Below are 21,101 nucleotides of genomic sequence, written 5' to 3' on the forward strand. Positions count from 1 at the left end.
GATTTAAGGCTATTTTTAACAAGAATGAAAGATGCTATTGCATAGAAAATGTACGTTTTTTTGCAAATTTTTGTTGGTATTCTTCGAGAGAATTTTTCCAATGTCCAAAATGGAAAATGTCTAGAAACAAAGAAAATCCCACTGTGTGTTCTCGTGTAGCGTTCCGGTCGATCGGTTCCGGGTGCAAGCACGTATCGGTGGTTATCTGCAAAGCCCAAGTAACGGTCTGAGACAAGTAACCGGCTTGTTTGATCCATCTCCTGAACGTTCCGGTTGAAGAAACGGCTTAAATCAGGACTAGACAGTGTTTGGAATTAGACAGTGCCCGACCCCGACAGACAATCCCTTAAGTCTAGTTGTTAGCCAGCGATGTGAGAGCGAACAGCTGATGTTTGCGAGCTTTCGCCAGTTAATTAGCGAGACGTTCGTTCATTCCACCTGGAAGCGGGCTTTTTCGCTGTTCGCCGCACTAAATCAACGATAAGCCCAACTTTCCCAAGATATAAGAACAATATTCGGGTGAAATACGCGGGACAGATATCATTTTTAAATTATGATTTCCGGACGGAATAAAGCGCGTTTATTCATATTTCACGTGTAATCTAAATTCGGTCGTAAATTATGCAAGTTTTGTTTAAAAATAAGCGTGCGAGAGGTACGGCTGCCTCGACGCGCACTCCCCCATTTGCATAATGTATTCTGATGTATGTTTTATGTCTGATCCTTGCAAGAAACTTGCACCTCTTTGCTATTTATTTGTAACAATTTATGTGCATGAGTAACAATGCTCTCTAGCCGGAATTCCGGAGGATTTTGGGACAGCAGGCACCGCCGGAATTGTCTCCGGGGATTTACGCTGTCTTTGACGGATCACGAGGATTTATACTTTTTGCTGCACTTTATTGTGCATTCAAGGGGCTAATGCCGACACTGACGGCTCTGCACAACTTCCTGTAAATTTAATTACACCAAAACGCAAAACAACCACAGAAAATTGCAATATTCTGTAAAACTATTAGTAGAAGAACAATATCTTTTTTAAAAAAGATAGATAATCAAAAAAACTTTTCAACGATAATAAACCTCATAGGGTTATATCTAATAGTTCTGGAGTTATTTCTCGATAAATGTTCCAAGTACCCGGAATCGACCAAAATCGCGACAATATTGAAAAAATCAAACATCGAAAAATCGAACATATGGACTTTTTTGGTCTTTTATCAACTCCAGAAGAATATAAAGGCATACAAAAGTCCATAAAACATTGCTCAAGTGAGCTTAAATTTTTTTTTTTCATTTTTTTGAAGGTATAAGCATTGACTATTAAAGTTCTAAGCAAAAAATTGAAAATGCCTATGCTAATTTTAAGCAAAAAATTTTAAATTTTTTATTCTTGTGAAAAATTGATATAATTTGTAAAATGAGCCGCAGAATTCAAATAAACAAACCGCATTGCTCTACGACTTTTAGGTTTTTTTTATGAATCTTTTTAGTGAAAAACTTTGATCGCCTCTGTAGCCGGAACCGTTGCCCGGAGCGGCTCCGGATTTGGTCGAAAAAATAGATAAAATTAAGCGCTATCAGATGGTTTTTTGTTCGTTGCTCTCAGTCTTACAGTTTCCGAGAAAAACGTAAAAAAAGTTTTCATTTTCACTTTTTTTCAATTTTCAATCGCCAATTACGGCGAAACTATTAGAGATATCGAGAAACGGAAAAATGGAGAATAACCGGAATAAAAAACTCTACAAAATGGCATAGTACTCAAGGCGATATCTCGCAAAAAAATTTCCAATTTTCAAACGCCGATTACGGCCAAACTAAAAGAGCTAGGAGAAAACGCTTTTTTAGATAGGAAAGAGCACATCAAAATCTATAAGATAGAATAGGTTTCATTTGATTTTGAGACACTTTAAAAATTGACCGATTTTAAGGGGGGGGTGTTAACTTTTTTTAAATTTTTTTTATTTTCTCATTTACGGCTAAAATATTCTAAAAAGTGGAAGTGTTTTGATCCATACCTATGCAAAATGATCCGGGGAATCGATTGGTATCGAGAAAATTGTCAAATTCCCAATAGTTTTTTAGTTATGAATTTTTTAAAATATTACCAATTTTTGCATTTAGCAGCAATTTGCTCGAAAACTATTAGTCGGAGAACAATAATCTTTTTTGAAAAAAATAGATAATTTAAAGAGCTTTCCAACGATAATACACTTCATGGGGTTATCTCTAATAGTTCCGGAGCTATTGCTCGACAAATGTTCCGGGTACCCAAAATCGACAAAAACTGCGACGAAAATTGAAAAAATCAAACATCAAAAAATCGAACATTTGGACTTTTTGTGGACTTTTAACAACTTTTGTGGGTTGTTAAGACATGTAGGAGTCCATAAAAATTTCCTAGAGTTAGTTAAAAAAAAAAATTTTTTTTTCACCTCTTGAAGGTACTCAGGAAATTTGAGCAAAAAAATTGAAAATTTTAAATTGCGTGAAAAATTAGTATAATAGAGAAAAAAAGCCGCTGAATCCAATGGAACAAACCGCACTGCTCTACGACTTTTAGTTTTCGAGTTATGAATTTTTTTAATGAATAAAATTTTTCACTATGACAAATGGCTACCCTAAATTTAGGCAAAAAATTTTAAATTTTTAATTCTTGTGAAAAATCGATATAATATGTAAAATGAGCCGTAGAATTCAATCGAACAAACCGCAATGCTCTACGACTTTTAGTTTTTTTTTTATGAATTTTTTTAGTGAAAAACTTTGATCGCCTCTGTAGCCGGAACCGTTGCCCGGAGCGGCTCCGGGTTTGGTCGAAAAAATAGATAAAATTAAGCGCTATCAGATGGTTTTTTGTTCGTTTCTCTAAGTCTTACAGTTTCCGAGAAAAACGCAAAAAAAGGTTTTCATTTTCACTTTTTTTCAATTTTCAATCGCCAATTACGGCGAAACTATTAGAGATATCGAGAAACGGAAAAATGGAGGATAACCGGAATAAAAAACTCTACAAAATGGCATAGGACTCAAGGCGATATCTCGCAAAAAAAATTTCCAATTTTCAAACGCCGATTACGGCCAAACTAAAAGAGCTAGGAGAAAACGCTTTTTTAGATAGGAAAGAGCACATCAAAATCTATAAGATAGAATAGGTTTCATTTGATTTTGAGACACTTTAAAAATTGACCGATTTTAAGGGGGGGGTGTTAACTTTTTTTTTAATTTTTTTATTTTCTCATTTACGGCTAAAATATTCTAAAAAGTGGAACTGTTTTGATCCATGCCTATGCAAAATGATCCGGGGAATCGATTGGCATCGAGAAAATTGTCAAATTCCCAATAGTTTTTTAGTTATGAATTTTTTAAAATATTACCAATTTTTGCATTTAGCAGCAATTTGCTCGAAAACTATTAGTCGGAGAACAATAATCTTTTTTGAAAAAAATAGATAATTTAAAGAGCTTTCCAACGATAATACACTTCATAGGGTTATCTCTAATAGTTCCGGAGCTATTGCTCGACAAATGTTCCGGGTACCCAAAATCGACAAAAACTGCGACGAAAATTGAAAAAATCAAACATCAAAAAATCGAACATTTGGACTTTTTGTGGACTTTTAACAACTTTTGTGGGTTGTTAAGACATGTAGGAGTCCATAAAAATTTCCTAGAGTTAGTTAAAAAAAAAATTTTTTTTTCACCTCTTGAAGGTACTCAGGAAATTTGAGCAAAAAAATTGAAAATTTTAAATTGCGTGAAAAATTAGTATAATAGAAAAAAAAAGCCGCTGAATCCAATGGAACAAACCGCACTGCTCTACGACTTTTAGTTTTCGAGTTATGAATTTTTTTAATGAATAAAATTTTTCACTATGACAAATGGCTACCCTAAATTTAGGCAAAAAATTTTAAATTTTTAATTCTTGTGAAAAATCGATATAATATGTAAAATGAGCCGTAGAATTCAATCGAACAAACCGCAATGCTCTACGACTTTTAGTTTTTTTTTTATGAATTTTTTTAGTGAAAAACTTTGATCGCCTCTGTAGCCGGAACCGTTGCCCGGAGCGGCTCCGGGTTTGGTCGAAAAAATAGATAAAATTAAGCGCTATCAGATGGTTTTTTGTTCGTTTCTCTAAGTCTTACAGTTTCCGAGAAAAACGCAAAAAAAAGTTTTCATTTTCACTTTTTTTCAATTTTCAATCGCCAATTACGGCGAAACTATTAGAGATATCGAGAAACAGAAAAATGGAGGATAACCGGAATAAAAAACTCTACAAAATGGCATAGGACTCAAGGCGATATCTCGCAAAAAAATTTCCAATTTTCAAACGCCGATTACGGCCAAACTAAAAGAGCTAGGAGAAAACGCTTTTTTAGATAGGAAAGAGCACATCAAAATCTATAAGATAGAATAGGTTTCATTTGATTTTGAGACACTTTAAAAATTGACCGATTTTAAGGGGGGGGTGTTAACTTTTTTTTTAATTTTTTTATTTTCTCATTTACGGCTAAAATATTCTAAAAAGTGGAACTGTTTTGATCCATGCCTATGCAAAATGATCCGGGGAATCGATTGGCATCGAGAAAATTGTCAAATTCCCAATAGTTTTTTAGTTATGAATTTTTTAAAATATTACCAATTTTTGCATTTAGCAGCAATTTGCTCGAAAACTATTAGTCGGAGAACAATAATCTTTTTTGAAAAAAATAGATAATTTAAAGAGCTTTCCAACGATAATACACTTCATAGGGTTATCTCTAATAGTTCCGGAGCTATTGCTCGACAAATGTTCCGGGTACCCAAAATCGACAAAAACTGCGACGAAAATTGAAAAAATCAAACATCAAAAAATCGAACATTTGGACTTTTTGTGGACTTTTAACAACTTTTGTGGGTTGTTAAGACATGTAGGAGTCCATAAAAATTTCCTAGAGTTAGTTAAAAAAAAAATTTTTTTTTCACCTCTTGAAGGTACTCAGGAAATTTGAGCAAAAAAATTGAAAATTTTAAATTGCGTGAAAAATTAGTATAATAGAAAAAAAAAGCCGCTGAATCCAATGGAACAAACCGCACTGCTCTACGACTTTTAGTTTTCGAGTTATGAATTTTTTTAATGAATAAAATTTTTCACTATGACAAATGGCTACCCTAAATTTAGGCAAAAAATTTTAAATTTTTAATTCTTGTGAAAAATCGATATAATATGTAAAATGAGCCGTAGAATTCAATCGAACAAACCGCAATGCTCTACGACTTTTAGTTTTTTTTTTATGAATTTTTTTAGTGAAAAACTTTGATCGCCTCTGTAGCCGGAACCGTTGCCCGGAGCGGCTCCGGGTTTGGTCGAAAAAATAGATAAAATTAAGCGCTATCAGATGGTTTTTTGTTCGTTTCTCTAAGTCTTACAGTTTCCGAGAAAAACGCAAAAAAAAGTTTTCATTTTCACTTTTTTTCAATTTTCAATCGCCAATTACGGCGAAACTATTAGAGATATCGAGAAACAGAAAAATGGAGGATAACCGGAATAAAAAACTCTACAAAATGGCATAGGACTCAAGGCGATATCTCGCAAAAAATTTTCCAATTTTCAAACGCCGATTACGGCCAAACTAAAAGAGCTAGGAGAAAACGCTTTTTTAGATAGGAAAGAGCACATCAAAATCTATAAGACAGAATAGGTTTCATTTGATTTTGAGACACTTTAAAAATTGACCGATTTTAAGGGGGGGGTGTTAACTTTTTTTTAAATTTTTTTATTTTCTCATTTACGGCTAAAATATTCTAAAAAGTGGAACTGTTATGATCCATGCCTATGCAAAATGATCCGGGGAATCGATTGGCATCGAGAAAATTGTCAAATTTCCAATAGTTTTTTAGTTATGAATTTTTTAAAATATTACCAATTTTTGCATTTAGCAGCAATTTGCTCGAAAACTATTAGTCGGAGAACAATAATCTTTTTTGAAAAAAATAGATAATTTAAAGAGCTTTCCAACGATAATACACTTCATAGGGTTATCTCTAATAGTTCCGGAGCTATTGCTCGACAAATGTTCCGGGTACCCAAAATCGACAAAAACTGCGACGAAAATTGAAAAAATCAAACATCAAAAAATCGAACATTTGGACTTTTTGTGGACTTTTAACAACTTTTGTGGGTTGTTAAGACATGTAGGAGTCCATAAAAATTTCCTAGAGTTAGTTAAAAAAAAAATTTTTTTTTCACCTCTTGAAGGTACTCAGGAAATTTGAGCAAAAAAATTGAAAATTTTAAATTGCGTGAAAAATTAGTATAATAGAGAAAAAAAGCCGCTGAATCCAATGGAACAAACCGCACTGCTCTACGACTTTTAGTTTTCGAGTTATGAATTTTTTTAATGAATAAAATTTTTCACTATGACAAATGGCTACCCTAAATTTAGGCAAAAAATTTTAAATTTTTAATTCTTGTGAAAAATCGATATAATATGTAAAATGAGCCGTAGAATTCAATCGAACAAACCGCAATGCTCTACGACTTTTAGTTTTTTTTTTATGAATTTTTTTAGTGAAAAACTTTGATCGCCTCTGTAGCCGGAACCGTTGCCCGGAGCGGCTCCGGGTTTGGTCGAAAAAATAGATAAAATTAAGCGCTATCAGATGGTTTTTTGTTCGTTTCTCTAAGTCTTACAGTTTCCGAGAAAAACGCAAAAAAAAGTTTTCATTTTCACTTTTTTTCAATTTTCAATCGCCAATTACGGCGAAACTATTAGAGATATCGAGAAACGGAAAAATGGAGGATAACCGGAATAAAAAACTCTACAAAATGGCATAGGACTCAAGGCGATATCTCGCAAAAAATTTTCCAATTTTCAAACGCCGATTACGGCCAAACTAAAAGAGCTAGGAGAAAACGCTTTTTTAGATAGGAAAGAGCACATCAAAATCTATAAGATAGAATAGGTTTCATTTGATTTTGAGACACTTTAAAAATTGACCGATTTTAAGGGGGGGGTGTTAACTTTTTTTTTAATTTTTTTATTTTCTCATTTACGGCTAAAATATTCTAAAAAGTGGAACTGTTTTGATCCATACCTATGCAAAATGATCCGGGGAATCGATTGGCATCGAGAAAATTGTCAAATTCCCAATAGTTTTTTAGTTATGAATTTTTTAAAATATTACCAATTTTTGCATTTAGCAGCAATTTGCTCGAAAACTATTAGTCGGAGAACAATAATCTTTTTTGAAAAAAAATAGATAATTTAAAGAGCTTTCCAACGATAATACACTTCATGGGGTTATCTCTAACAGTTCCGGAGCTATTGCTCGACAAATGTTCCGGGTACCCAAAATCGACAAAAACTGCGACGAAAATTGAAAAAATCAAACATCAAAAAATCGAACATTTGGACTTTTTGTGGACTTTTAACAACTTTTGTGGGTTGTTAAGACATGTAGGAGTCCATAAAAATTTCCTAGAGTTAGTTAAAAAAAAAATTTTTTTTTCACCTCTTGAAGGTACTCAGGAAATTTGAGCAAAAAAATTGAAAATTTTAAATTGCGTGAGAAATTAGTATAATAGAGAAAAAAAGCCGCTGAATCCAATGGAACAAACCGCACTGCTCTACGACTTTTAGTTTTCGAGTTATGAATTTTTTTAATGAATAAAATTTTTCACTATGACAAATGGCTACCCTAAATTTAGGCAAAAAATTTTAAATTTTTAATTCTTGTGAAAAATCGATATAATATGTAAAATGAGCCGTAGAATTCAATCGAACAAACCGCAATGCTCTACGACTTTTAGTTTTTTTTTATGAATTTTTTTAGTGAAAAACTTTGATCGCCTCTGTAGCCGGAACCGTTGCCCGGAGCGGCTCCGGGTTTGGTCGAAAAAATAGATAAAATTAAGCGCTATCAGATGGTTTTTTGTTCGTTTCTCTAAGTCTTACAGTTTCCGAGAAAAACGCAAAAAAAGTTTTCATTTTCACTTTTTTTCAATTTTCAATCGCCAATTACGGCGAAACTATTAGAGATATCGAGAAACGGAAAAATGGAGGATAACCGGAATAAAAAACTCTACAAAATGGCATAGGACTCAAGGCGATATCTCGCAAAAAATTTTCCAATTTTCAAACGCCGATTACGGCCAAACTAAAAGAGCTAGGAGAAAACGCTTTTTTAGATAGGAAAGAGCACATCAAAATCTATAAGATAGAATAGGTTTCATTTGATTTTGAGACACTTTAAAAATTGACCGATTTTAAAGGGGGGGTGTTAACTTTTTTTTTAATTTTTTTATTTTCTCATTTACGGCTAAAATATTCTAAAAAGTGGAACTGTTTTGATCCATACCTATGCAAAATGATCCGGGGAATCGATTGGCATCGAGAAAATTGTCAAATTCCCAATAGTTTTTTAGTTATAAATTTTTTAAAATATTACCAATTTTTGCATTTATTAGTCGAAGAACAATAATCTTTTTTGAAAAAAATAGATAATTTAAAGAGCTTTCCAACGATAATACACTTCATAGGGTTATCTCTAATAGTTCCGGAGCTATTGCTCGACAAATGTTCCGGGTACCCAAAATCGACAAAAACTGCGACGAAAATTGAAAAAATCAAACATCAAAAAATCGAACATTTGGACTTTTTGTGGACTTTTAACAACTTTTGTGGGTTGTTAAGACATGTAGGAGTCCATAAAAATTTCCTAGAGTTAGTTAAAAAAAAATTTTTTTTTCACCTCTTGAAGGTACTCAGGAAATTTGAGCAAAAAAATTGAAAATTTTAAATTGCGTGAAAAATTAGTATAATAGAGAAAAAAAGCCGCTGAATCCAATAGAACAAACCGCACTGCTCTACGACTTTTAGTTTTCGAGTTATGAATTTTTTTAATGAATAAAATTTTTCACTATGACAAATGGCTACCCTAAATTTAGGCAAAAAATTTTAAATTTTTAATTCTTGTGAAAAATCGATATAATATGTAAAATGAGCCGTAGAATTCAATCGAACAAACCGCAATGCTCTACGACTTTTAGTTTTTTTTTATGAATTTTTTTAGTGAAAAACTTTGATCGCCTCTGTAGCCGGAACCGTTGCCCGGAGCGGCTCCGGGTTTGGTCGAAAAAATAGATAAAATTAAGCGCTATCAGATGGTTTTTTGTTCGTTTCTCTAAGTCTTACAGTTTCCGAGAAAAACGCAAAAAAAGGTTTTCATTTTCACTTTTTTTCAATTTTCAATCGCCAATTACGGCGAAACTATTAGAGATATCGAGAAACGGAAAAATGGAGGATAACCGGAATAAAAAACTCTACAAAATGGCATAGGACTCAAGGCGATATCTCGCAAAAAATTTTCCAATTTTCAAACGCCGATTACGGCCAAACTAAAAGAGCTAGGAGAAAACGCTTTTTTAGATAGGAAAGAGCACATCAAAATCTATAAGATAGAATAGGTTTCATTTGATTTTGAGACACTTTAAAAATTGACCGATTTTAAGGGGGGGGGGGTGTTAACTTTTTTTTAAATTTTTTTATTTTCTCATTTACGGCTAAAATATTCTAAAAAGTGGAACTGTTTTGATCCATGCCTATGCAAAATGATCCGGGGAATCGATTGGCATCGAGAAAATTGTCAAATTCCCAATAGTTTTTTAGTTATGAATTTTTTAAAATATTACCAATTTTTGCATTTAGCAGCAATTTGCTCGAAAACTATTAGTCGGAGAACAATAATCTTTTTTGAAAAAAAATAGATAATTTAAAGAGCTTTCCAACGATAATACACTTCATGGGGTTATCTCTAACAGTTCCGGAGCTATTGCTCGACAAATGTTCCGGGTACCCAAAATCGACAAAAACTGCGACGAAAATTGAAAAAATCAAACATCAAAAAATCGAACATTTGGACTTTTTGTGGACTTTTAACAACTTTTGTGGGTTGTTAAGACATGTAGGAGTCCATAAAAATTTCCTAGAGTTAGTTAAAAAAAAAATTTTTTTTTCACCTCTTGAAGGTACTCAGGAAATTTGAGCAAAAAAATTGAAAATTTTAAATTGCGTGAGAAATTAGTATAATAGAGAAAAAAAGCCGCTGAATCCAATGGAACAAACCGCACTGCTCTACGACTTTTAGTTTTCGAGTTATGAATTTTTTTAATGAATAAAATTTTTCACTATGACAAATGGCTACCCTAAATTTAGGCAAAAAATTTTAAATTTTTAATTCTTGTGAAAAATCGATATAATATGTAAAATGAGCCGTAGAATTCAATCGAACAAACCGCAATGCTCTACGACTTTTAGTTTTTTTTTATGAATTTTTTTAGTGAAAAACTTTGATCGCCTCTGTAGCCGGAACCGTTGCCCGGAGCGGCTCCGGGTTTGGTCGAAAAAATAGATAAAATTAAGCGCTATCAGATGGTTTTTTGTTCGTTTCTCTAAGTTTTACAGTTTCCGAGAAAAACGCAAAAAAAGTTTTCATTTTCACTTTTTTTCAATTTTCAATCGCCAATTACGGCGAAACTATTAGAGATATCGAGAAACGGAAAAATGGAGGATAACCGGAATAAAAAACTCTACAAAATGGCATAGGACTCAAGGCGATATCTCGCAAAAAATTTTCCAATTTTCAAACGCCGATTACGGCCAAACTAAAAGAGCTAGGAGAAAACGCTTTTTTAGATAGGAAAGAGCACATCAAAATCTATAAGATAGAATAGGTTTCATTTGATTTTGAGACACTTTAAAAATTGACCGATTTTAAAGGGGGGGTGTTAACTTTTTTTTTAATTTTTTTATTTTCTCATTTACGGCTAAAATATTCTAAAAAGTGGAACTGTTTTGATCCATACCTATGCAAAATGATCCGGGGAATCGATTGGCATCGAGAAAATTGTCAAATTCCCAATAGTTTTTTAGTTATAAATTTTTTAAAATATTACCAATTTTTGCATTTATTAGTCGAAGAACAATAATCTTTTTTGAAAAAAATAGATAATTTAAAGAGCTTTCCAACGATAATACACTTCATAGGGTTATCTCTAATAGTTCCGGAGCTATTGCTCGACAAATGTTCCGGGTACCCAAAATCGACAAAAACTGCGACGAAAATTGAAAAAATCAAACATCAAAAAATCGAACATTTGGACTTTTTGTGGACTTTTAACAACTTTTGTGGGTTGTTAAGACATGTAGGAGTCCATAAAAATTTCCTAGAGTTAGTTAAAAAAAAATTTTTTTTTCACCTCTTGAAGGTACTCAGGAAATTTGAGCAAAAAAATTGAAAATTTTAAATTGCGTGAAAAATTAGTATAATAGAGAAAAAAAGCCGCTGAATCCAATAGAACAAACCGCACTGCTCTACGACTTTTAGTTTTCGAGTTATGAATTTTTTTAATGAATAAAATTTTTCACTATGACAAATGGCTACCCTAAATTTAGGCAAAAAATTTTAAATTTTTAATTCTTGTGAAAAATCGATATAATATGTAAAATGAGCCGTAGAATTCAATCGAACAAACCGCAATGCTCTACGACTTTTAGTTTTTTTTTATGAATTTTTTTAGTGAAAAACTTTGATCGCCTCTGTAGCCGGAACCGTTGCCCGGAGCGGCTCCGGGTTTGGTCGAAAAAATAGATAAAATTAAGCGCTATCAGATGGTTTTTTGTTCGTTTCTCTAAGTCTTACAGTTTCCGAGAAAAACGCAAAAAAAGGTTTTCATTTTCACTTTTTTTCAATTTTCAATCGCCAATTACGGCGAAACTATTAGAGATATCGAGAAACGGAAAAATGGAGGATAACCGGAATAAAAAACTCTACAAAATGGCATAGGACTCAAGGCGATATCTCGCAAAAAATTTTCCAATTTTCAAACGCCGATTACGGCCAAACTAAAAGAGCTAGGAGAAAACGCTTTTTTAGATAGGAAAGAGCACATCAAAATCTATAAGATAGAATAGGTTTCATTTGATTTTGAGACACTTTAAAAATTGACCGATTTTAAGGGGGGGGGGGTGTTAACTTTTTTTTAAATTTTTTTATTTTCTCATTTACGGCTAAAATATTCTAAAAAGTGGAACTGTTTTGATCCATGCCTATGCAAAATGATCCGGGGAATCGATTGGCATCGAGAAAATTGTCAAATTCCCAATAGTTTTTTAGTTATGAATTTTTTAAAATATTACCAATTTTTGCATTTAGCAGCAATTTGCTCGAAAAATATTAGTCGGAGAACAATAATCTTTTTTGAAAAAAATAGATAATTTAAAGAGCTTTCCAACGATAATACACTTCATAGGGTTATCTCTAATAGTTCCGGAGCTATTGCTCGACAAATGTTCCGGGTACCCAAAATCGACAAAAACTGCGACGAAAATTGAAAAAATCAAACATCAAAAAATCGAACATTTGGACTTTTTGTGGACTTTTAACAACTTTTGTGGGTTGTTAAGACATGTAGGAGTCCATAAAAATTTCCTAGAGTTAGTTAAAAAAAAATTTTTTTTTTCACCTCTTGAAGGTACTCAGGAAATTTGAGCAAAAAAATTGAAAATTTTAAATTGCGTGAAAAATTAGTATAATAGAGAAAAAAAGCCGCTGAATCCAATGGAACAAACCGCACTGCTCTACGACTTTTAGTTTTCGAGTTATGAATTTTTTTAATGAATAAAATTTTTCACTATGACAAATGGCTACCCTAAATTTAGGCAAAAAATTTTAAATTTTTAATTCTTGTGAAAAATCGATATAATATGTAAAATGAGCCGTAGAATTCAATCGAACAAACCGCAATGCTCTACGACTTTTAGTTTTTTTTTTATGAATTTTTTTAGTGAAAAACTTTGATCGCCTCTGTAGCCGGAACCGTTGCCCGGAGCGGCTCCGGGTTTGGTCGAAAAAATAGATAAAATTAAGCGCTATCAGATGGTTTTTTGTTCGTTTCTCTAAGTCTTACAGTTTCCGAGAAAAACGCAAAAAAAGGTTTTCATTTTCACTTTTTTTCAATTTTCAATCGCCAATTACGGCGAAACTATTAGAGATATCGAGAAACGGAAAAATGGAGGATAACCGGAATAAAAAACTCTACAAAATGGCATAGGACTCAAGGCGATATCTCGCAAAAAATTTTCCAATTTTCAAACGCCGATTACGGCCAAACTAAAAGAGCTAGGAGAAAACGCTTTTTTAGATAGGAAAGAGCACATCAAAATCTATAAGATAGAATAGGTTTCATTTGATTTTGAGACACTTTAAAAATTGACCGATTTTAAGGGGGGGGTGTTAACTTTTTTTTAAATTTTTTTATTTTCTCATTTACGGCTAAAATATTCTAAAAAGTGGAACTGTTTTGATCCATGCCTATGCAAAATGATCCGGGGAATCGATTGGCATCGAGAAAATTGTCAAATTCCCAATAGTTTTTTAGTTATGAATTTTTTAAAATATTACCAATTTTTGCATTTAGCAGCAATTTGCTCGAAAAATATTAGTCGGAGAACAATAATCTTTTTTGAAAAAAATAGATAATTTAAAGAGCTTTCCAACGATAATACACTTCATAGAGTTATCTCTAATAGTTCCGGAGCTATTGCTCGACAAATGTTCCGGGTACCCAAAATCGACAAAAACTGCGACGAAAATTGAAAAAATCAAACATCAAAAAATCGAACATTTGGACTTTTTGTGGACTTTTAACAACTTTTGTGGGTTGTTAAGACATGTAGGAGTCCATAAAAATTTCCTAGAGTAAGTTAAAAAAAAATTTTTTTTTTCACCTCTTGAAGGTACTCAGGAAATTTGAGCAAAAAAATTGAAAATTTTAAATTGCGTGAAAAATTAGTATAATAGAGAAAAAAAGCCGCTGAATCCAATAGAACAAACCGCACTGCTCTACGACTTTTAGTTTTCGAGTTATGAATTTTTTTAATGAATAAAATTTTTCACTATGACAAATGGCTACCCTAAATTTAGGCAAAAAATTTTAAATTTTTAATTCTTGTGAAAAATCGATATAATATGTAAAATGAGCCGTAGAATTCAATCGAACAAACCGTAATGCTCTACGACTTTTAGTTTTTTTTTATGAATTTTTTTAGTGAAAAACTTTGATCGCCTCTGTAGCCGGAACCGTTGCCCGGAGCGGCTCCGGGTTTGGTCGAAAAAATAGATAAAATTAAGCGCTATCAGATGGTTTTTTGTTCGTTTCTCTAAGTCTTACAGTTTCCGAGAAAAACGCAAAAAAAGGTTTTCATTTTCACTTTTTTTCAATTTTCAATCGCCAATTACGGCGAAACTATTAGAGATATCGAGAAACGGAAAAATGGAGGATAACCGGAATAAAAAACTCTACAAAATGGCATAGGACTCAAGGCGATATCTCGCAAAAAATTTTCCAATTTTCAAACGCCGATTACGGCCAAACTAAAAGAGCTAGGAGAAAACGCTTTTTTAGATAGGAAAGAGCACATCAAAATCTATAAGATAGAATAGGTTTCATTTGATTTTGAGACACTTTAAAAATTGACCGATTTTAAGGGGGGGGTGTTAACTTTTTTTTAAATTTTTTTATTTTCTCATTTACGGCTAAAATATTCTAAAAAGTGGAACTGTTTTGATCCATACCTATGCAAAATGATCCGGGGAATCGATTGGTATCGAGAAAATTGTCAAATTCCCAATAGTTTTTTAGTTATGAATTTTTTAAAATATTACCAATTTTTGCATTTAGCAGCAATTTGCTCGAAAACTATTAGTCGGAGAACAATAATCTTTTTTGAAAAAAATAGATAATTTAAAGAGCTTTCCAACGATAATACACTTCATAGGGTTATCTCTAATAGTTCCGGAGCTATTGCTCGACAAATGTTCCGGGTACCCAAAATCGACAAAAACTGCGACGAAAATTGAAAAAATCAAACATCAAAAAATCGAACATTTGGACTTTTTGTGGACTTTTAACAACTTTTGTGGGTTGTTAAGACATGTAGGAGTCCATAAAAATTTCCTAGAGTTAGTTAAAAAAAAAAATTTTTTTTCACCTCTTGAAGGTACTCAGGAAATTTGAGCAAAAAAATTGAAAATTTTAAATTGCGTGAAAAATTAGTATAATAGAGAAAAAAAGCCGCTGAATCCAATGGAACAAACCGCACTGCTCTACGACTTTTAGTTTTCGAGTTATGAATTTTTTTAATGAATAAAATTTTTCACTATGACAAATGGCTACCCTAAATTTAGGCAAAAAATTTTAAATTTTTAATTCTTGTGAAAAATCGATATAATATGTAAAATGAGCCGTAGAATTCAATCGAACAAACCGCAATGCTCTACGACTTTTAGTTTTTTTTTTATGAATTTTTTTAGTGAAAAACTTTGATCGCCTCTGTAGCCGGAACCGTTGCCCGGAGCGGCTCCGGGTTTGGTCGAAAAAATAGATAAAATTAAGCGCTATCAGATGGTTTTTTGTTCGTTTCTCTAAGTCTTACAGTTTCCGAGAAAAACGCAAAAAAAGGTTTTCATTTTCACTTTTTTTCAATTTTCAATCGCCAATTACGGCGAAACTATTAGAGATATCGAGAAACGGAAAAATGGAGGATAACCGGAATAAAAAACTCTACAAAATGGCATAGGACTCAAGGCGATATCTCGCAAAAAATTTTCCAATTTTCAAACGCCGATTACGGCCAAACTAAAAGAGCTAGGAGAAAACGCTTTTTTAGATAGGAAAGAGCACATCAAAATCTATAAGATAGAATAGGTTTCATTTGATTTTGAGACACTTTAAAAATTGACCGATTTTAAGGGGGGGGTGTTAACTTTTTTTTAAATTTTTTTATTTTCTCATTTACGGCTAAAATATTCTAAAAAGTGGAACTGTTTTGATCCATGCCTATGCAAAATGATCCGGGGAATCGATTGGCATCGAGAAAATTGTCAAATTCCCAATAGTTTTTTAGTTATGAATTTTTTAAAATATTACCAATTTTTGCATTTAGCAGCAATTTGCTCGAAAAATATTAGTCGGAGAACAATAATCTTTTTTGAAAAAAATAGATAATTTAAAGAGCTTTCCAACGATAATACACTTCATAGAGTTATCTCTAATAGTTCCGGAGCTATTGCTCGACAAATGTTCCGGGTACCCAAAATCGACAAAAACTGCGACGAAAATTGAAAAAATCAAACATCAAAAAATCGAACATTTGGACTTTTTGTGGACTTTTAACAACTTTTGTGGGTTGTTAAGACATGTAGGAGTCCATAAAAATTTCCTAGAGTTAGTTAAAAAAAAATTTTTTTTTTCACCTCTTGAAGGTACTCAGGAAATTTGAGCAAAAAAATTGAAAATTTTAAATTGCGTGAAAAATTAGTATAATAGAGAAAAAAAGCCGCTGAATCCAATAGAACAAACCGCACTGCTCTACGACTTTTAGTTTTCGAGTTATGAATTTTTTTAATGAATAAAATTTTTCACTATGACAAATGGCTACCCTAAATTTAGGCAAAAAATTTTAAATTTTTAATTCTTGTGAAAAATCGATATAATATGTAAAATGAGCCGTAGAATTCAATCGAACAAACCGCAATGCTCTACGACTTTTAGTTTTTTTTTTATGAATTTTTTTAGTGAAAAACTTTGATCGCCTCTGTAGCCGGAACCGTTGCCCGGAGCGGCTCCGGGTTTGGTCGAAAAAATAGATAAAATTAAGCGCTATCAGATGGTTTTTTGTTCGTTTCTCTAAGTCTTACAGTTTCCGAGAAAAACGCAAAAAAAGGTTTTCATTTTCACTTTTTTTCAATTTTCAATCGCCAATTACGGCGAAACTATTAGAGATATCGAGAAACGGAAAAATGGAGGATAACCGGAATAAAAAACTCTACAAAATGGCATAGGACTCAAGGCGATATCTCGCAAAAAATTTTCCAATTTTCAAACGCCGATTACGGCCAAACTAAAAGAGCTAGGAGAAAACGCTTTTTTAGATAGGAAAGAGCACATCAAAATCTATAAGATAGAATAGGTTTCATTTGATTTTGAGACACTTTAAAAATTGACCGATTTTAAGGGGGGGGTGTTAACTTTTTTTTAAATTTTTTTATTTTCTCATTTACGGCTAAAATATTCTAAAAAGTGGAACTGTTTTGATCCATACCTATGCAAAATGATCCGGGGAATCGATTGGTATCGAGAAAATTGTCAAATTCCCAATAGTTTTTTAGTTATGAATTTTTTAAAATATTACCAATTTTTGCATTTAGCAGCAATTTGCTCGAAAACTATTAGTCGGAGAACAATAATCTTTTTTGAAAAAAATAGATAATTTAAAGAGCTTTCCAACGATAATACACTTCATAGGGTTATCTCTAATAGTTCCGGAGCTATTGCTCGACAAATGTTCCGGGTACCCAAAATCGACAAAAACTGCGACGAAAATTGAAAAAATCAAACATCAAAAAATCGAACATTTGGACTTTTTGTGGACTTTTAACAACTTTTGTGGGTTGTTAAGACATGTAGGAGTCCATAAAAATTTCCTAGAGTTAGTTAAAAAAAAAAATTTTTTTTCACCTCTTGAAGGTACTCAGGAAATTTGAGCAAAAAAATTGAAAATTTTAAATTGCGTGAAAAATTAGTATAATAGAGAAAAAAAGCCGCTGAATCCAATGGAACAAACCGCACTGCTCTACGACTTTTAGTTTTCGAGTTATGAATTTTTTTAATGAATAAAATTTTTCACTATGACAAATGGCTACCCTAAATTTAGGCAAAAAATTTTAAATTTTTAATTCTTGTGAAAAATCGATATAATATGTAAAATGAGCCGTAGAATTCAATCGAACAAACCGCAATGCTCTACGACTTTTAGTTTTTTTTTTATGAATTTTTTTAGTGAAAAACTTTGATCGCCTCTGTAGCCGGAACCGTTGCCCAGAGCGGCTCCGGGTTTGGTCGAAAAAATAGATAAAATTAAGCGCTATCAGATGGTTTTTTGTTCGTTTCTCTAAGTCTTACAGTTTCCGAGAAAAACGCAAAAAAAGTTTTCATTTTCACTTTTTTTCAATTTTCAATCGCCAATTACGGCGAAACTATTAGAGATATCGGGAAACGGAAAAATGGAGGATAACCGGAATAAAAAACTCTACAAAATGGCATAGGACTCAAGGCGATATCTCGCAAAAAATTTTCCAATTTTCAAACGCCGATTACAGCCAAACTAAAAGAGCTAGGAGAAAACGCTTTTTTAGATAGGAAAGAGCACATCAAAATCTATAAGATAGAATAGGTTTCATTTGATTTTGAGACACTTTAAAAATTGACCGATTTTAAGGGGGGGGTGTTAACTTTTTTTTAAATTTTTTTATTTTCTCATTTACGGCTAAAATATTCTAAAAAGTGGAACTGTTTTGATCCATACCTATGCAAAATGATCCGGGGAATCGATTGGTATCGAGAAAATTGTCAAATTCCCAATAGTTTTTTAGTTATGAATTTTTTAAAATATTACCAATTTTTGCATTTAGCAGCAATTTGCTCGAAAACTATTAGTCGGAGAACAATAATCTTTTTTGAAAAAAATAGATAATTTAAAGAGCTTTCCAACGATAATACACTTCATAGGGTTATCTCTAATAGTTCCGGAGCTATTGCTCGACAAATGTTCCGGGTACCCAAAATCGACAAAAACTGCGACGAAAATTGAAAAAATCAAACATCAAAAAATCGAACATTTGGACTTTTTGTGGACTTTTAACAACTTTTGTGGGTTGTTAAGACATGTAGGAGTCCATAAAAATTTCCTAGAGTTAGTTAAAAAAAAAAATTTTTTTTCACCTCTTGAAGGTACTCAGGAAATTTGAGCAAAAAAATTGAAAATTTTAAATTGCGTGAAAAATTAGTATAATAGAGAAAAAAAGCCGCTGAATCTAATGGAACAAACCGCACTGCTCTACGACTTTTAGTTTTCGAGTTATGAATTTTTTTAATGAATAAAATTTTTCACTATGACAAATGGCTACCCTAAATTTAGGCAAAAAATTTTAAATTTTTAATTCTTGTGAAAAATCGATATAATATGTAAAATGAGCCGTAGAATTCAATCGAACAAACCGCAATGCTCTACGACTTTTAGTTTTTTTTTATGAATTTTTTTAGTGAAAAACTTTGATCGCCTCTGTAGCCGGAACCGTTGCCCGGAGCGGCTCCGGGTTTGGTCGAAAAAATAGATAAAATTAAGCGCTATCAGATGGTTTTTTGTTCGTTTCTCTAAGTCTTACAGTTTCCGAGAAAAACGCAAAAAAAGGTTTTCATTTTCACTTTTTTTCAATTTTCAATCGCCAATTACGGCGAAACTATTAGAGATATCGAGAAACGGAAAAATGGAGGATAACCGGAATAAAAAACTCTACAAAATGGCATAGGACTCAAGGCGATATCTCGCAAAAAATTTTCCAATTTTCAAACGCCGATTACGGCCAAACTAAAAGAGCTAGGAGAAAACGCTTTTTTAGATAGGAAAGAGCACATCAAAATCTATAAGATAGAATAGGTTTCATTTGATTTTGAGACACTTTAAAAATTGACCGATTTTAAGGGGGGGGGTGTTAACTTTTTTTTAAATTTTTTTATTTTCTCATTTACGGCTAAAATATTCTAAAAAGTGAAACTGTTTTGATCCATGCCTATGCAAAATGATCCGGGGAATCGATTGGCATCGAGAAAATTGTCAAATTCCCAATAGTTTTTTAGTTATGAATTTTTTAAAATATTACCAATTTTTGCATTTAGCAGCAATTTGCTCGAAAAATATTAGTCGGAGAACAATAATCTTTTTTGAAAAAAATAGATAATTTAAAGAGCTTTCCAACGATAATACACTTCATAGAGTTATCTCTAATAGTTCCGGAGCTATTGCTCGACAAATGTTCCGGGTACCCAAAATCGACAAAAACTGCGACGAAAATTGAAAAAATCAAACATCAAAAAATCGAACATTTGGACTTTTTGTGGACTTTTAACAACTTTTGTGGGTTGTTAAGACATGTAGGAGTCCATAAAAATTTCCTAGAGTTAGTTAAAAAAAAATTTTTTTTTTCACCTCTTGAAGGTACTCAGGAAATTTGAGCAAAAAAATTGAAAATTTTAAATTGCGTGAAAAATTAGTATAATAGAGAAAAAAAGCCGCTGAATCCAATAGAACAAACCGCACTGCTCTACGACTTTTAGTTTTCGAGTTATGAATTTTTTTAATGAATAAAATTTTTCACTATGACAAATGGCTACCCTAAATTTAGGCAAAAAATTTTAAATTTTTAATTCTTGTGAAAAATCGATATAATATGTAAAATGAGCCGTAGAATTCAATCGAACAAACCGCAATGCTCTACGACTTTTAGTTTTTTTTTTATGAATTTTTTTAGTGAAAAACTTTGATCGCCTCTGTAGACGGAACCGTTGCCCGGAGCGGCTCCGGGTTTGGTCGAAAAAATAGATAAAATTAAGCGCTATCAGATGGTTTTTTGTTCGTTTCTCTAAGTCTTACAGTTTCCGAGAAAAACGCAAAAAAAGGTTTTCATTTTCACTTTTTTTCAATTTTCAATCGCCAATTACGGCGAAACTATTAGAGATATCGAGAAACGGAAAAATGGAGGATAACCGGAATAAAAAACTCTACAAAATGGCATAGGACTCAAGGCGATATCTCGCAAAAAATTTTCCAATTTTCAAACGCCGATTACGGCCAAACTAAAAGAGCTAGGAGAAAACGCTTTTTTAGATAGGAAAGAGCACATCAAAATCTATAAGATAGAATAGGTTTCATTTGATTTTGAGACACTTTAAAAATTGACCGATTTTAAGGGGGGGGTGTTAACTTTTTTTTAAATTTTTTTATTTTCTCATTTACGGCTAAAATATTCTAAAAAGTGGAACTGTTTTGATCCATACCTATGCAAAATGATCCGGGGAATCGATTGGTATCGAGAAAATTGTCAAATTCCCAATAGTTTTTTAGTTATGAATTTTTTAAAATATTACCAATTTTTGCATTTAGCAGCAATTTGCTCGAAAACTATTAGTCGGAGAACAATAATCTTTTTTGAAAAAAATAGATA

The 21,101-nt window shown here is 32.3% G+C and overlaps 1 protein-coding gene across 2 annotated transcripts in view; it reads right to left on the reverse strand.

The window, feature by feature from the left end:
* Nucleotides 1-21,101, reverse strand: part of LOC100141615 (protein TMEPAI) — a 168,165-nt gene that overhangs the window by 132,368 nt on the left and 14,696 nt on the right. The gene's annotated exons all lie outside the window — the stretch shown is intronic.

Source organism: Tribolium castaneum, chromosome 1 (genome assembly GCF_031307605.1).
Source record: "Tribolium castaneum strain GA2 chromosome 1, icTriCast1.1, whole genome shotgun sequence".
In the NCBI taxonomy this organism is placed as follows: Eukaryota; Metazoa; Arthropoda; class Insecta; order Coleoptera; family Tenebrionidae; genus Tribolium; species Tribolium castaneum.